We start from the raw sequence: 15,300 nt of genomic DNA, 5'->3' as shown, positions 1-15,300 counted from the left end.
ACAACTGGCCATGACCTCCCCTGTCTGGGCCTCGGTTTCCTCCCATGTATGTGGGTCCCCAGGGAGGAGGCTGACTGGAGCTCCTTTGCACCCCTGGGGCTGGGCAGTTCTCGAGCCTCTGGGTGGGGATCTCATAGCCCCTAAAAGGATTTGGGGCCTTCCCCAGAGATCTTGCTCCACTGACCCTGTCTCTCTCCAGGAGGGCTTTGGCTGGACCAGTGGAGTGGTCCTGATGCTCCTGGACCGCTATGGTGACCGGCTGAGCTCGGGGACCCAGACAGCTTTCCTGGAGCCCCCTGCCTCACGGCTGCCCTTCTACTCAGCCTCCTGCCACAGTGATGGGCCTCCCTGCCCCGTCTGCCTCATTAAACTTCTGCGTGAGTCCCTACCTTCGCCTGCCTCTTCATCTTCCATCCCCCACCCCCAGCCAGTCCTTGGAGTGGGGTCAGGGGAGGGACCTAGAAGTTATGGGTTGGGCCCTTGTCCCTCCTGGAACATCAGTAAGGGGGACGTCCTGTTTTGTGGGGACACAGTCCCATACCCCATGCAACCTGGCCTCCCAAACTGTTTATTGTTCTGTTGAGAGGTACACAAATACTAAAAATCACCCAGACCCGGTGTCCCAGCTACGATGGGCCCCAAGTGCTGGGAAGGAGGGCAGGGAGGTGGGATCAAACACCGCCTCCCAAAAAAGTCCAAATTTGAACATACTAGTCTAGATCATCTTATGCCCCTGGGTACTTTGGAAAACAGTACAGGAATACTGGCACTTATTTTGTGAGCTTTGTGTGCACAGAGAGGAAGGGAGCCCTGCCAAGACCACTGTCCTCCCAGGGTGAAAGTGTAACAGTTGACAGAATTGAAGGGATTGGGAGTTCTGTGTTAATAGTTGGAGCCTCCAGTGCCACTTTCATGGATAGAACATCTAGACAGAAGATCATAAAGGAAAGAGAAGACCAGCACCATAAAACAATCAGACCTAATATATATAGAATTCCGTACCCAGCAACGGTACGTACTGTTTGTACATAAAGAATACATATTCTTTCCAAGTGCACATAGAACATTCTCCAGGATAGATCATATGTTAGGCCATAAAACAAGGCTCAGTAAATTTTAAAAGATTGAAATTATAGAAAGTATCTTCTCCAACCGTAATGGAATGAAGCTAGTAATAAATAACAGAAGGAAAACTGGAAAATGTGGAAATTGACACACTTTTAAGCAACCAAAGAGTCAAAGAAGAAATCACAAAGAAGGGAAATTAGAAAATACTTACAGATGAATGAAAACAAGGAGATAACATACCAAAATTTATGGGATGCAGCAAAGGCAGTTCTCAGAGGGAAATTTACAGGAGCAAGTGTCTACATTACAAAAGATCTTAAATCAATAACCGTCTTTATACCTTGGGAAATTAGAGGAAAGCAAGCTAAACCCAAAGCTAGCAGAAGAGTAAAGAAAGATTGAGCATAAGGAAATAATATGGAGAATAGAAAATCAAGAGAGAAAAAAATCAAATCAAAAGTTGTTTCTTTGGAAAAAAATCAAGAAAATAGATCTTTATTTTTAAATTTCTCTTTTTAGATTTTATTTACTTATTTGACAGAAAGTACAAGCAGAGGGAGCAGCAGAGGGAAAGGGAGAAGCAGACTCTGCACTGAGCAGGGAGCTCAATCCGGGGCTCGATCCCAGGACCCTGAGATCATGACCTGAGTGGAAGGCAGATGCTTAACTGAACCACCCAGGCGCCCCAAGAAAATAGATCTTTAGCTATGGAAAAAAATTGACAAAGGCAAAAGAAGGTACAAATAACTAAAATCAGAAATGAAAATGGTGGGGCGCCTGGGTGGCTCAGTCATTAAGCATCTGCCTTCCGCTCAGGTCATGATCCCGGGGTCCTGGGATTGAGCCCCACATCGGGCTCCCTGCTCAGCGGGAAGCCTGCTTCTCCCTCTCCCACTCCTCCTGCTTGTGTTCCTGCTCTCCCTGTCTCTCTCTGTCAGATAAATAAAATCTTTGAAAGAAAGAGAAAGAAAAAGAGAGAAAGGAAGAAAGCAAATGGAGACACTACTACGGACCTTACAAAAATAGAGAAAACTGAGAACATTGGATAACCACTACAAAATGTACAAATTCCTAGGAACGCACAAATTATCCAAACTGATGCAAGAAGAAATAGAAAATCTCAACAGATTTATAACAAGAGATTATAATCAAAAACCACCCAACAATGAAAACTCCACGTGATGGTTAATTTTATGTATCAGCTTGGCTAGGCCAAGGTAACTTTTTTTTTTTTTTTTTTTTTTTTAAAGATTTTATTTATTTATTTGACAGAGACAGCGAGAGCAGGAACACAAGCAGGGGGAGTGGGAGAGGGAGAAGCAGGCTTCCCGCCGAGCAGGGAGCCTGATGTGGGGCTCGATCCCAGGACCTTGGGACCATGACCTGAGCTGAAGGCAGACACTTAATGACTGAGCCACCCAGGCATCCCGGTAACACAATATTTAGTCAAAAATTATTCTAGATGTCTCTAGGAAGGTATTTTTAGATTAGATTAACCTTTAAATCAGGAGACTTTTGAGTAAATTAACCTTGTCACCTTAATAAAAATAGCCAATTAGCTTACAGGAAAATGAGTTTATTTGGAAATAGCAGAGGAATTGCAATTCAGGGCATGCAAACCATAGGCAAGTCCAGACAACAGAAGAGGAGGAGTGTTCTTTTATAGAGGAAAGAAGGAAGTTGAGAGGGGCAGTTTGGAGTGAAACTCCATTCCAAACAGAGCAAGGATTTGTGGTTGTAGTGACTTTTCATTGGCTGAGCTGTGGTGGTTCTCACTGGCTGGGTTGCTGGGCAAAGAGAAAAACCTTTCCTTCTGCTGGGATATGGAAAATTAGCTTTGAAGAGTGGTACCTCTGTGAGCATGCCCCCTTCAGGACTTCCCAACTATATTTTGAAATGAGATTTTCCTTTATTCATTTCATACCCTCCATATTGTGAGTGGACCTCATCCGATCAGTTGAAGTCCTTAACAGAAAAACACTGACCTCCCCAGAAGACGAGGGAATTCTGCCCAACAGACTGCCTTTAGACTTCTCTGGGTCTCCAGCCTGCTGACCTAGTTTGCAGATTTTGGACTTGCGAACCTCCACAATCACATAAGCAGAAATTTAAAGATAACTCTCAGTCTCTGTCTCCACACACACTAATTCTATTGTATCTGTTTCTCTGGAGAATCCTAATACAGTCCAAGACCAACATCTTCATTGGCCAACTCTACCACATGTCTAAAGAAGAGTCAAAGGGGCGCCTGGGTGGCTCAGTTGGTTAAGCATCCTCGGCTCAGGGTCTTGGGATCAAGCCTTCAGTGGGGAGCCTGCTTCTCCCTCTTGCTCTGCCTCTCCCCTCCACTTGTTCTCTTTCTCACATAAATAAAATAAAAAATGATAAAAATAGAGTTAACACCAATCCTTTTCAAACTCTTCCAAAATAGGATGAAACACTTCCTAACACCTCCTATGAAGCCAACAATACCTGATGCTTATGCTATATAAAGATCTCACAAGAAAATTACAGTCTGTTATCTTTTATGTATGTGATGCAAAAATCCTCAACAAAATACTAGCAAACCAAATCCAATGGCATAGTAAAAGAATTACACACCATGTAAGTGAGATTTATCCTAAGAATGCAAGGATGGCTCAACATAAGAAAGTCAGTGTAATGCACTGCATTAATAGAACAAAGGAAAGAAACCCTACATGATTATTGATGCAGAAAAGGTATTTGACTAAACCCAGCACTTCCATGACAAAAACATTCTAAAAACTAGCAATAAAAGGGAAGTTCTTCAGAGCAATTTAGGGAATTTATGAAAAACTCACATGTAGTATCACAATGGTGAAAGACTGGAAGCTTTCTCTTTAAAATTAGGAATGAGACAAGGATGTCTACACCGTACCAGAAGTTCTAGCTGAAGGAACAGGACCAAAAAAAAGAAAAAAAGAAAAGAAAAGGTCAAATTGGAAAGGAAGAATTTATCTATTCACAGATGACATGATTCTATATATAGAAAATCCCAAAAGATCCACAGGAAAGCTGGGTCTGATAGATAGATTCAGCAAAGCTGCAGGCAGAAGATTAATACTCAAAAATCAGTTGCATTTCTATATACCTGCCAAGAACAATCTGAAAAGGAAATTTAAGAAGCCATCACATGTGCAAACATCTAATAAATAAAATACCTAGGAATAAACTTATCCAAGGAGATGAAAGACTTCTACACTGAATACTGCAAAAGTCACAGAAGGACACAAATTGTGTGATTCCACTTACATGAAGTATCAAGACGGTAAATTCATAGACATGGAAGGTGGAATAGTGGTTTCCAGAGGCCGTGGGGAGAGAGGACTGAGGACTTACTGCTTGATGTTATAGGATGTATCTTTGGGATGATAAAAGTTTTGATGGGGTGCCTGGGTGCTGCAGTTGGTTAAGCATCCATCTGACTCTTGCATTCGGCTCAGGTTGTGATCTCAGGGTAGTGAGATTGAGCCCCTCATCAGGCTCCGTTCCCAGCAGAGCCTTCTTAGGATTCTCTTCTTCTCCCTCTGCCCCTCCCACTTGTGTACGTGCACTCCCCCCCCAAAAAAATCTTTTTTTTTTTTTTTTTAAGATTTATTTATTTATTGACAGCAAGAGCAGACACACAAGCAGGGGCAGTGGGAGAGGGAGAAGCAGACTTCCCCCTGAGCAGGGAGCCCGATGCGGGGCTCGATCCCAGGACCCTGGGACCATGACCCAAGCAGAAGGCAGACGCTTAATGACTGAGCTACACAGGCGCCCCTAAAATAAATCTTTTTTAAAAACATTTTGAAAATAAATAGTGGTGATAGTTGGGAAATACTATGAATATAATGTAAATTGAATTCTGTAATTTAAAATGGATGAAATGGCAGATTTTATGTGGTATCTATTTAAGCACAAGAAACATTTTTAAAAAGGAAGGAAGGATGCTCATGGATCAAAAGAACAAATATTGTTAAAATGTCTATGTAACCAAGAGCAATCTACACATTCAGTGCAATCCCTATCAAAATACCATCAACAGTTTTCACAGAGCTGGAACAAATAATCCTAAATTTGTATGGAACCAGAAAAGACCCTGAGTAGCCAGAGGAATGTTGAAAAAGAAAACCAAAGCTGGTGGCATCACAATTCTGGACTTCAAGCTGTATTACAAAGTTGTAATCATCGAGACAGTATGGTATTGGCACAAAAACAAACACATAGATCAATGGAATAGAATAGAAACCCCAGAAATGAACCCTCAACTCTATGGTCAATTAATCTTTGACAAAGCAGGAAAGAAAATGCAATGGAAAAAAAGTCTCTTCAACAAATGGTATTGGGAAGTTTGGAAAGCCACATGCAGAAGAATGAAACTGGATCATTTCCTTACATCACACACAAAAATAGACTCAAAATGGATGAAAGACCTAAATGTGAGACAGGAATCCATCAGAATCCTAGAGGAGAATACAGGCAGCAACCTCTTTGACCTTGGCCGCAGCAACTTCTTGGTAGACACATCTCCAAGGCAAGGGAAACAAAAGTAAAAATGAACTAGTGGGACTTCATCAAGATAAAAAGCTTTTACACAGCAAAGGAAACAGTCGACAAAACCAAAAGACAACCTACAGAATGGGAGAAGATATTTGCAAATGTCTTATCAGATAAAGAGCTAGTATCCAAGATCTATAAAGAGCTTATCAAACTCAACACCCAAAGAACATCAAGAAAGGGGCAGAAGACATGAACAGACATTTCTCCAAAGAAAACATCCAAATGGCCAACAGACACATGAAAAAATGCTCAACATCACTCATCATCAGGGAAATACAAATCAAAACCACAATGAGATACCACCTCACACCAGTCAGAATGGCTAAAATTAACTCAGGAAACAACAGATGTTGGCCAGGATGCGGAGAAAGGGGAACCCTCCTACACTGTTGGTGGGAATGCAAGCTGGTGCAGCCACTCTGGAAAACAGTATGGAGGTTCCTTAGAAAGTTAAAAATAGAGCTACCCTATGATCCAGCAATTGCACTACTGGGTATTTACCCAAAGGATACAAACATAGTGACTCAGAGGGGCACCTGCACCCCAGTGTTTATAGCAGCAATGTCCACAACAGCTGAACGATGGAAAGAGCCCAGATGTCTATTGACAGATAAATGGATAAAGAAGATACCGTATGCGTGTACACACACACACACACACACACATATACATACAATGGAATATTAGTCATCAAAAAATGAAATCTTACCATTTGCAATGATGTGGATGGAACTGGAGGGTATTATGCTAAGCAAAATAAGAGAGACAATTATATGATTTCGTTCGTATGTGGAATTTAAGAAACAAAACAGGATCATAGGGGAAGAGAGGGAAAAATAAGATGAAAATAGGGAGGCAAACCATAAGAGATTCTTAAGTCTAGGAAACAAACTGAGGGTTCCTGGAGGGGAGGGGGTGGGGGATGTGGTAACTGGGTGACGGGCGTGAAGGAGGGCACGTGATGGAATGAGCACTGGGTGGTATATACAACTGGTGGATCACTGACCGCTACCTCTGAAACCAATAATATACTATATGTTATGTAATTGAATTTAGATTAAAAAAATACACAAAAAAGGAAGGAAGTGTGTAGCATCTGGAGGCAGGGGTGTCTGCAAGGAGGGGGGCAAACAGGGCAGAGGTGACCTGTCCGGTGGGGAGGGACAGGGCCATCTCGTCCTGTGGCAGACCCTGCTCGGGTGTGGACAGCAAGCCTGAGTCATAAAGGAAAGGTCACACAGTCACGAATCTCGGGTGGTGACCAGTTCACAGCACGCCCCTTACCGCGCACACTCCCCGCCGCGCACACGCCCCGTGTCATTTCAGGCCTGAGCCATCAGTCTCCGCGCTGCTGCAGCGTCTTCGTGTGCCCCGGTCGCGCGCCACGGCTGGGACAGAATCCTGAGCCGTTCTGTTTGAAATGTCAAAGGAAAAGGTAACTCTCTGCAGTGGTGATCTTGGGGCTGAGCCCCTGGCATCTGGGTCACAGATGTGCCCCTGACACGCCTGTGCCCGCTGCCCCCTCTGCCACCCCACCACATGACTCTGAGGGAGGGGCCCGTGCCGGCGGCACCTGCGGAGACGAAGAAAACAAAGAACAAGTACGAGGTGGGGGCAGGGGTTGGCCTCTGTGAGCTGAGCGCAGGAGCGGCAAGGTGCAGTGCACAGACCTGGCATCCAGCCCCTCAGGCGGCGACACCCCACACGTGGACTTTGGCTGCGTCGGGTGGGCGGGTGAATCAGGCTGTGTCCCCGCGAGCGAGAGGTGCCAGGGTGGACTCCTGGGCCACGGCCACAGCCACCGTGCAGGGGAAGACCCAGGAGCTGTGCTTGCTGCTTCTGTTGGGGCTGGGGTCCCAGGGCGCCCTGACCCCACCCTGTGACAGGTAGGAGTGGGGAAGGCAGCTGGGGCTGGGGCAGGAAGGTCGGGGTCAGGAGGTTGGGATGAGATCTCGGGCGCTGGGGGTTCAGCCCTTGGGAGGGAAGAGGAGGGAAGGAAATTAGCTTTCCTGGTGTAGCAGGGCTCTGTGCCGGATACCGGACCTCCAGTGCTGGGGAAAGGGGGGCTGCCTCCTGATCCGGGCGCCAACCTTCCAGTGCCCGCCCTCCCTTCCTCCTCCCCTGGCTCCAAGCTCCTCCTCAGACTGGGGGGGGGCTCTCCTCCCGTTGTTCTGGGAAACTTTCTGCCGGGTTTCCAGTTTCCCCAGCTTGGAGGTGAGAGGCAGTGTCAGGGCCCGAAAAGTGCTCCTAAGTTTAACCTCTGACCTCGGTGACCAAGAGCCAAGTCAAACCTCTTTCCAGAGCCATAGTTCCCATCCCAAATAAGACAGATAAGTGAGCCTGTCCTGCTTCCTGGGCTCACAGGGCATCATCCATTTCTCATTTAAGTGGGTTTCTTGAGCTCTCACTATGTCCCTTGGGCTGCAGCAGCGAGCGAGGGAAATGAGGTCCCTGTCTTCGGGGCACTTACACAATTAGCAAGGAAAGTACTGATAGAAGCACAGCTAAAAGTCAGATGCAATGAGGGAGCCGCTCGGGGTGAGCAGAGGGTGTCTCAGATGGGACGGAGAGGGAAGGTGTCTGCGGAGGAGATGGTTGAGCTGAACTGTGGAAGCAACCATCATCTCTGTGCAGATCTGGAAGCCCGTCCAGGCAGGGGAACTGAAGTGCAAAGGCTCTGAGGTCATGATTCAAGGAAGAAGGCATCTGTGGCCAGGACAGAAGTGGGAACAGGCCAGGGGAGAGAAGAGGACCAGGGCTCGGGCGTAGGACCAGAAAGGTGAGAAGTGGTTCAGGATGGGATATATTTTGCAGGGGGTGCTGATAGGACTTGCTGATGATCGAGGAATATGAAGGGAAAGGGATTACCCAGGATGATTCATAGATTTTGTTCTGAGCAGTTGTAATAAGGATTTCGGAGAGGCTGTGTGATCAAGAGTTTTGCAAGCATGAGGTGGGTTTCCAAAAGTATGGAAAGAAGACTATGTCCGGGGTTGGTAAGACCACCCCCAGCTCTGGTGATTGACTACTCACCAAATAGTTACATCCGGGGTTACGTTTATTTTAGTGAAGGGATCTGGACTAAAATCAGGAAAGGTAAAAGGCACATAGGGCAGAGTCCAGGAGAGAAGAAACACAGGCTCCAGTTGTCCTCTTCCAGTGGATTTGTATGAATAGAACTTACCTTTTCCAGCAACACGTGTGACATCATGCATGAGCTACGGCCAGCCAGGAAGCTCACCCGGGGTTCGCATTCAGGGTTGTCACTGGGGCTCGTGACAGAGGCGTGGAGTACTTAATTACTCAGTCTCCAGGTCTCTAAGTCTGAGTGATGCTGGGGAGCCCTCGGTCCTTCTGTGAGTCAGCACATTATTGAACCTGATGGGTTTGGGGAACCTCCCAATTTGTAGCCAGTTGGTCAGAAGTGGGTGTAGTTTGGGGCCCCCCGAACTGACCGCTGCTGGCTGGAATGAGGGCCGTCTCGGGGACTGTGCCCATGGCCGGAGTTCATTGGTTAGTACCAAGACTGGATTGTAGTACTGTAGTGGATGTCAGAAAATGTGTGATTTGCTGGAAGGACCTTGCCTGGCTAGGACATGTGGCCCGGGGAAAGCAAGATGAAAGGACAGGAGATGAGCACCCTTTGGTTCCTGGATGGCTGCGGGTCACCCATGGTTTGGAACAGCAGCTGTGTTGTGATCGGTTCCTGGAGGTGAAGGTTAGCAATGGAATTTGGAGATGATGGGTCCAACTCCCAGAGTGTTGGCTCACTGGATGCCTAAGAAAGTGCAGAATAATAAGAAATCTAAAAATGCAATCCCTGGGTTATTATTATCCTATAATAACAAACATGAAAGTGAGAGATGGGCCAAGCTTTGGTTCTGGCCAGTCCAAACCTCAGCCTCTCGTCTCGGGGCCCCTGCCTAAGGAATGTGGGGGGCAGGATCCCATTTCTGGCTGGCCTGAGCTATGGCCACTAGTTTCAGAGCCGTTTCCAAAGGAAAAAAAAAACTATTCTAAAACAACAAATAATGAAGCAGGCTAGACCAATTTCCAAGAGCATAGGATAGACAGGGAGTGAGCCAATGGACTCGTCCTAGCAGGGTAGGATCTTTAAACAGCTATTGAGAAATGGGGTGAATATAGCAGCTGCAAGTAGGGTCAAAACAAAGGTGTTAATGCAGCACTTCTTCGAAGTTTAGTGGACCAGTGAGAGCCCCTGTAGGCCCCCCAAAAAACAAGGGACCTAAACAAATCTGTTTTATTCACCCTACTTTGGAGGAATTAGGAAAAAACTTTGCAAGGCAAAGATGGTAGTGAGAAGAAACCTGACCTCCCATCTCCTGAGGCAGAGGTCCTGCAATTTAATCAAGATAAAGATTGGTGAAAAGCTTAGGGTCCCTTAACTCTGTCCCCTGCTGGAGACTCAAAGTGTTATGCATGTGAGTCAGATCGTCAGAGGGTAGAGAAGATTCTGGACTGTGCACTGTGATATCAGAAGCCCGGGTGAAGCCCTGAAAGGGGCCACAGTCAGATTGAGAGGACGGAGAAATGCAAGAGTTGGTGGGATTAAGGTGAATGTTTGGATGGAAATTGGAATGTTTAGACAGACTTGATGTCAAGGGGTAGTTTCTCCTTCCCCCGAATGTGTTTTAGGAGTGGCTATCACGTCTGGCTGGGGAGCGCTTACTCTATCTAGTACTGTAAAATCCAAACCTGTCAGTGAAGCCATGGTTAGGAACACCAGGGTCAAAGGGGCTGAGGTGAAAGTTTCTTTGGTGTTTGAACACTTCTCATGTGAAGAGATTGCCTCTATTTTGCCTGAATGCGTTACAGGGGTGGACATTGCGTCCAAGCGAGGAATGTTTCTAGTCGCTGGTAGCATAAAACAAAAGGCATGTGAATCTGCCCATCACACTATTGCTTCTTGTATTTTTAAAAATTTTTTAAAAGATTATATTTATTTATTTGACAGAGAGAGAGTGAGGGAGAGAGCATAAGGAGGGGGAGCTGTAGGCAGAGGGAGAGGGAGAAGAGGCTCTCCGCTGAGCAGGGAGCCCGACAGGGGGCTCGATCCCAGGACCCTGGGATCATGACCTGAGCTGAAGGCAGACGCTTGACTGACTGAGCCACCCAGGCGCCCCTGCTTCTTGTGTTAGACATTCCAAACGGGCACTAGTAAGATTGCCTGAGGTCACACAGGTCACACCCTTCTGTGGAGCCTAGAGGGTGGCTTACAGCAGAAGCCTTGGGGCCCCTCCGAGCACGCCTTCCAGACTTTGGACTAGAAAAATGTCCATTTGAGAGGCAGTTACTAGCTTGTTATCAGATATTGAGACTGCCCCTCTGAAGGACATAAGATAATCTTTTTTAAAAAAGATTTTATTTATTTGAGAGAGCACACGAGCCCGTGGGTTAGGGGGTGCAGAAGGAGAGGGAGCAGCAGGCTCCGTGCTGAGCAGGGAGCCCGACCCGGGGCTCGATCCCGGGACCCTGATGTCAGGACTGAGCTGAAGTCACATGCTTAACCAACTGAGCCACCCAGGCACCCCAAGATAGAAGATAATCTTAAAACCTGAAACACCCATAATATCTTGGGTGATGTTGGAGAAATGATCTAAGAGGGAGGGCAGTGCCCGGAAGAGTTCCATAATGCAGTGGGAATGGTTTATGCAGGAGCAGACTACGGGGGGGGAATGTAGAGTTAACTCCATGCGTTTGAGAGCAGGTAGACTCTGTTCCTTAGAACTGACTTTGGAACCACCTGAGGAGTGCTGGATTCTATTGCCACATGGACGGTGCCCTATAAACAACTCTTGATGGACCAACAAAGAGCTGCTTTGTTCATGGATGGTTGTTCCAAGGTGACCACACTGCACTGGAAGGCTGCCACTATGACCAGAGATGATAATACCAGGGGCGCCTGGGGGGCTCAGTCGGTTAAGCATCTGACCTTGATTTCAGCTCAGGTCATGATCTCAGGGTTGTAAGATCAAGCCCCGCGTCAGGCTCAGCCTGGAGTCTGCTTGTTTCTCTGTTTCTCCGTCTGCTCGTGCTCACTCACTCTCTCAAATAAATAAATAAAATCTAAAAAAAAACACCAAAAACAAAAAACACCAAATCAGCTCAGTGGGCTGAACTGCATACTATTTGCTACTGTGTTTGGGTTTTTATCTACTCTTGGTGGCCACCATCCTGGCCATATGGTCAGGCAGAAGGACAATGGGAGAGTGGTCTATAGAAACATCACCCATGTGTGGCACAGTCCTGTGGAAGTTATTGTGAATTTGAGGAGTTCATTAAAGTAGAACACGTTGGTGCCCATCAGAAGAACCCCCTTCCTAGATCGGAAAGTAGAGCCAGCAAGTGGGTATCCCAGTGTGTTCACGTGAGGATGCCACGTGGGGTCGTGAACCGATGGGATGTTGGGAGGTGGGCCGGATCTAGATGCATGGCCCTTGCACCCCCTGAGGCACAAAATGCCAATAAGCTGTTCTGTCAACAAAAGAGGCGGGCTACCGGGCAGGTTCCCTGAGGGAAAGGACACGCGTGGAGCTGGCCGGTGAGACCCGGGCAGGAGCCCGCACTCTGCGCTAGGTGTCGCTATAAATGCTCAAAATACTGTCATAGGACCAGACCAGAAGATACCGCACCGATTTGGACCACTGAGTTACATTTTTTCAGACCAGGGAACCCACTTTCATCCTCCGAGCCGTGGTTCGATAGAGAGCTGGAATGGACCATTAAAACATTGGCTGTCTGAAACGGGGAGATCCAGACAAGCAGGGCTGGCGACGCAGCTTCACCAGCGTGCGCTCACACTCACCGAGAGGGGCTCCGGGAGGGTCCCTCCTGGATGGATTGCTCCGCTTTTCTGGGAGAATCCAGGCAAGAGGAGGCTGGCATGACCGTGGGGTTCTTCCCATGTGGAAGGAAGACGATGGGACGGCTGTACTTTGTTCTTTCTCCCCCACGTCACTTCACCCTTTTTTCTCTGCCTGATACAGCGGTGCTAGGCCTAAGTCTGCAGCCACACGTCAGGAGCAGGGAGGACTCCTAGGTAAGAGAGTGGACCTCTGCCCTTACCCCGCCGCGTCTGAGTCCTAAGAGCCGGACGCGGTGCGGTGCGCCTTCGCCCCATCTGGCTAAGTGGGGTCACTGACAGCGGCTGTATTCGAGCCTCACTCAGGCCTAGGGGTGGGAAGGGCCCGCTCGGAGTGAGCGCACGGGATAGCACTCCGCGTGAGCGGAGGGCACCGCGGGAGGCTCCCTAGACTCGTGTAGCTGCTGCAGTCTGGACCAGCGGCCGAACGCAAGGTCCTCTCCAAAGCTAGAAAAGCTTGGATGTAAATGGAGAGAAGGAGAAATAGTAGCTGAAGGTAAAGAAATGAATACATGGACTAATAATAATGTAGTGGGAGAAATCCACTGTTACATTAACACTTCACAAGAGGCTCAGAACAAGAAGGGATGCTGCCTCTTAGTTTCAGATGCCTGAAAGGGTGAATGTATGTACTGCCAAGACCTCTCCGGCTTTGGAGCCGACCAGAGCAAACAGAAGCCTGCAAACCTGAGTGGCCTCGTCCGGAGACGTTCTGGTCAGATGATGCTCACTAGACTAATCGTGACTGTAGGAGACTCTAGTAATTCTGACTTTCCTTTTCCACTTTACATCTGCCGTAGTGCGAGATGGTAATACACTGGCGTTGTTTAGAGAATAATTTTTTTTAAGATTTTATTTATTTGTCAGAGAGCATAAGCAAGGGGAGCGGCAGGCAGAGGGAGAGGGAGAAGCAGGCTCCTCACTGAGCAGGGAGCCCGATGCGGAGCTCGATCCCAGGACCCTGGGATCATGACCTGAGCTGAAGGCAGATGCTTAATGACTGAGCCACCCAGGTGACCCCTGAGGAGGTTTTAACTCCACCTCCGAACATATGCAGGCATGAATATCGGTATTACGTGGCTTATTTACATAAGGTGGTTGAATCATACCGCTAATACCAGTATTAGACCATATCCTGGTATGGTCATAGTACAATGGAGTTCCATTACAGAACAAACTGGAAGAGTTAGGTATTCTCCGTAGACTCAAACCTTGCCCTTATACCAAATATTATGGACAGGCGTCATTACAGGTAGCCGTGATTTTATTATTTATTACAACAAATTATGATTTGTTATTTCTGGGTTCTGAGACGGTTGGAGGGAAAGCTAGTCACCCTGTCTCAGCTCACAGCCTGGCACAGAGACTGGTCTCCTTTTTGTGCTGTTCGTAGCAGGGCCCACCTCCTTCCTGGGGGAGGACACAGGTGGTATTCAGAAGAGTTCTGTCCCTGCTGATTGTATGACAGGGTGTGTCTTCTTATCTGTTTCCGGAGCAAGGGCAGTCGTAGTCGGGCTCAAGTACATGTGTCCACAGTACGTGGTTTGCAGGTCTAGAAGATTCCCACAGGCATGGCTCTTGAGCCTCAGTAGCTCGTATGGAAGGCCATTGCCTCATGGCTACTTTGCCTTCTGTCAGCATTCAAATAGTCAAGAGGCTCTGTTGGCTGAGGGTGCAGACCCCCTTCTGGTGCTGGGCCCTGGCATCAGCCAGCCTTATCTGTTGCCTTGGCCTGATGCATTTCACTAAAGCCTCATTATCCAGCCTGACTCCCAGCCTTTACTTTCCCCCTGGAAGAGAACTCCTTCTAATCTGCTTATTCTAGCTAATATTTTTTCCTCTGAATGCCTCTCCTCGTTAAAAGCAAATTCAGTTTGTTCCACAATGGGGGACCTGTCTCCCCCAAAGCGCCCCCCTTTTTTTTGAGAGAGAGAGAGAGCACATGGGAGAAAGGCAGAGGCAGAGGGAGAGAGAATCTTAAGCAGGCTCCAGGCTCAGTGCAGAGCTCAACACAGGGCTCGATCTCATGACCCTGAGATCATGACTTGAGCTGAAGTCAAGAGTCGGACGCTTAACTGTCTGAGCCACCCAGCCACCCCCCAGCCCTCTTATGTCTCATGGTCCAGTGTTGTTTCTATTAGGTACTAAAAGCCCAAATGCCATTGGGAGACATGTTTGGTACCCAGAAATGGGGGTCCCCCATACTAAACTGAGATAAGTGGTAGTCACGCCTAGGTGCAATTTATTGTGAGGTATGCCGTGAGGCCTCCCATAGCCTTCCTCATCTCAGGATGGGGTTATTCCCCATGGGAATTTGGATAGACTATACGATGCCTATTGCTTTCATCCAACAAGAAACCCATTTTTTCTGTTCTGTTTAATAGCTTTCTATTCACAAAAACGGGTGATCTGCGTTTGTGCGTACAGCACACTGCACATGCTGCTATATTTTGTCCATTAAAATTGGGGGACTTTATTTTTTAAGCAGGCTCCACGTCCAGCATGGAGCCCAGCTTGGGGCTTGAACTCATGACTCTGAGACCAAGACTTGAGCTGGGATCAAGAGTCAGATGCTTGGGGCGCTTGGGTGGCTCAGTTGGGTGGTCATGAGATTGAGCCCCACATCGGGCTCTGTGCTCAGCATGGAGTCTGCTTGAGATTCTCCCTCTCCCTCTGCCCCCTCCCTGCACTCGCACTTGCTTGCTTGCTCTCTCTAAAAAAAAAAAAAAAAAAAAAAAAATGCTCAACTGGCTGAGCCACCCAGGTGCCCCCAAATCAGGGGCCTT

The sequence above is a fragment of the Phoca vitulina genome, unplaced genomic scaffold (genome assembly GCF_004348235.1).
Source record: "Phoca vitulina isolate PV1807 unplaced genomic scaffold, GSC_HSeal_1.0 scaffold38, whole genome shotgun sequence".
NCBI lineage: Eukaryota > Metazoa > Chordata > Mammalia > Carnivora > Phocidae > Phoca > Phoca vitulina.
Note: the sequence above shows the minus strand (reverse complement) of the source record.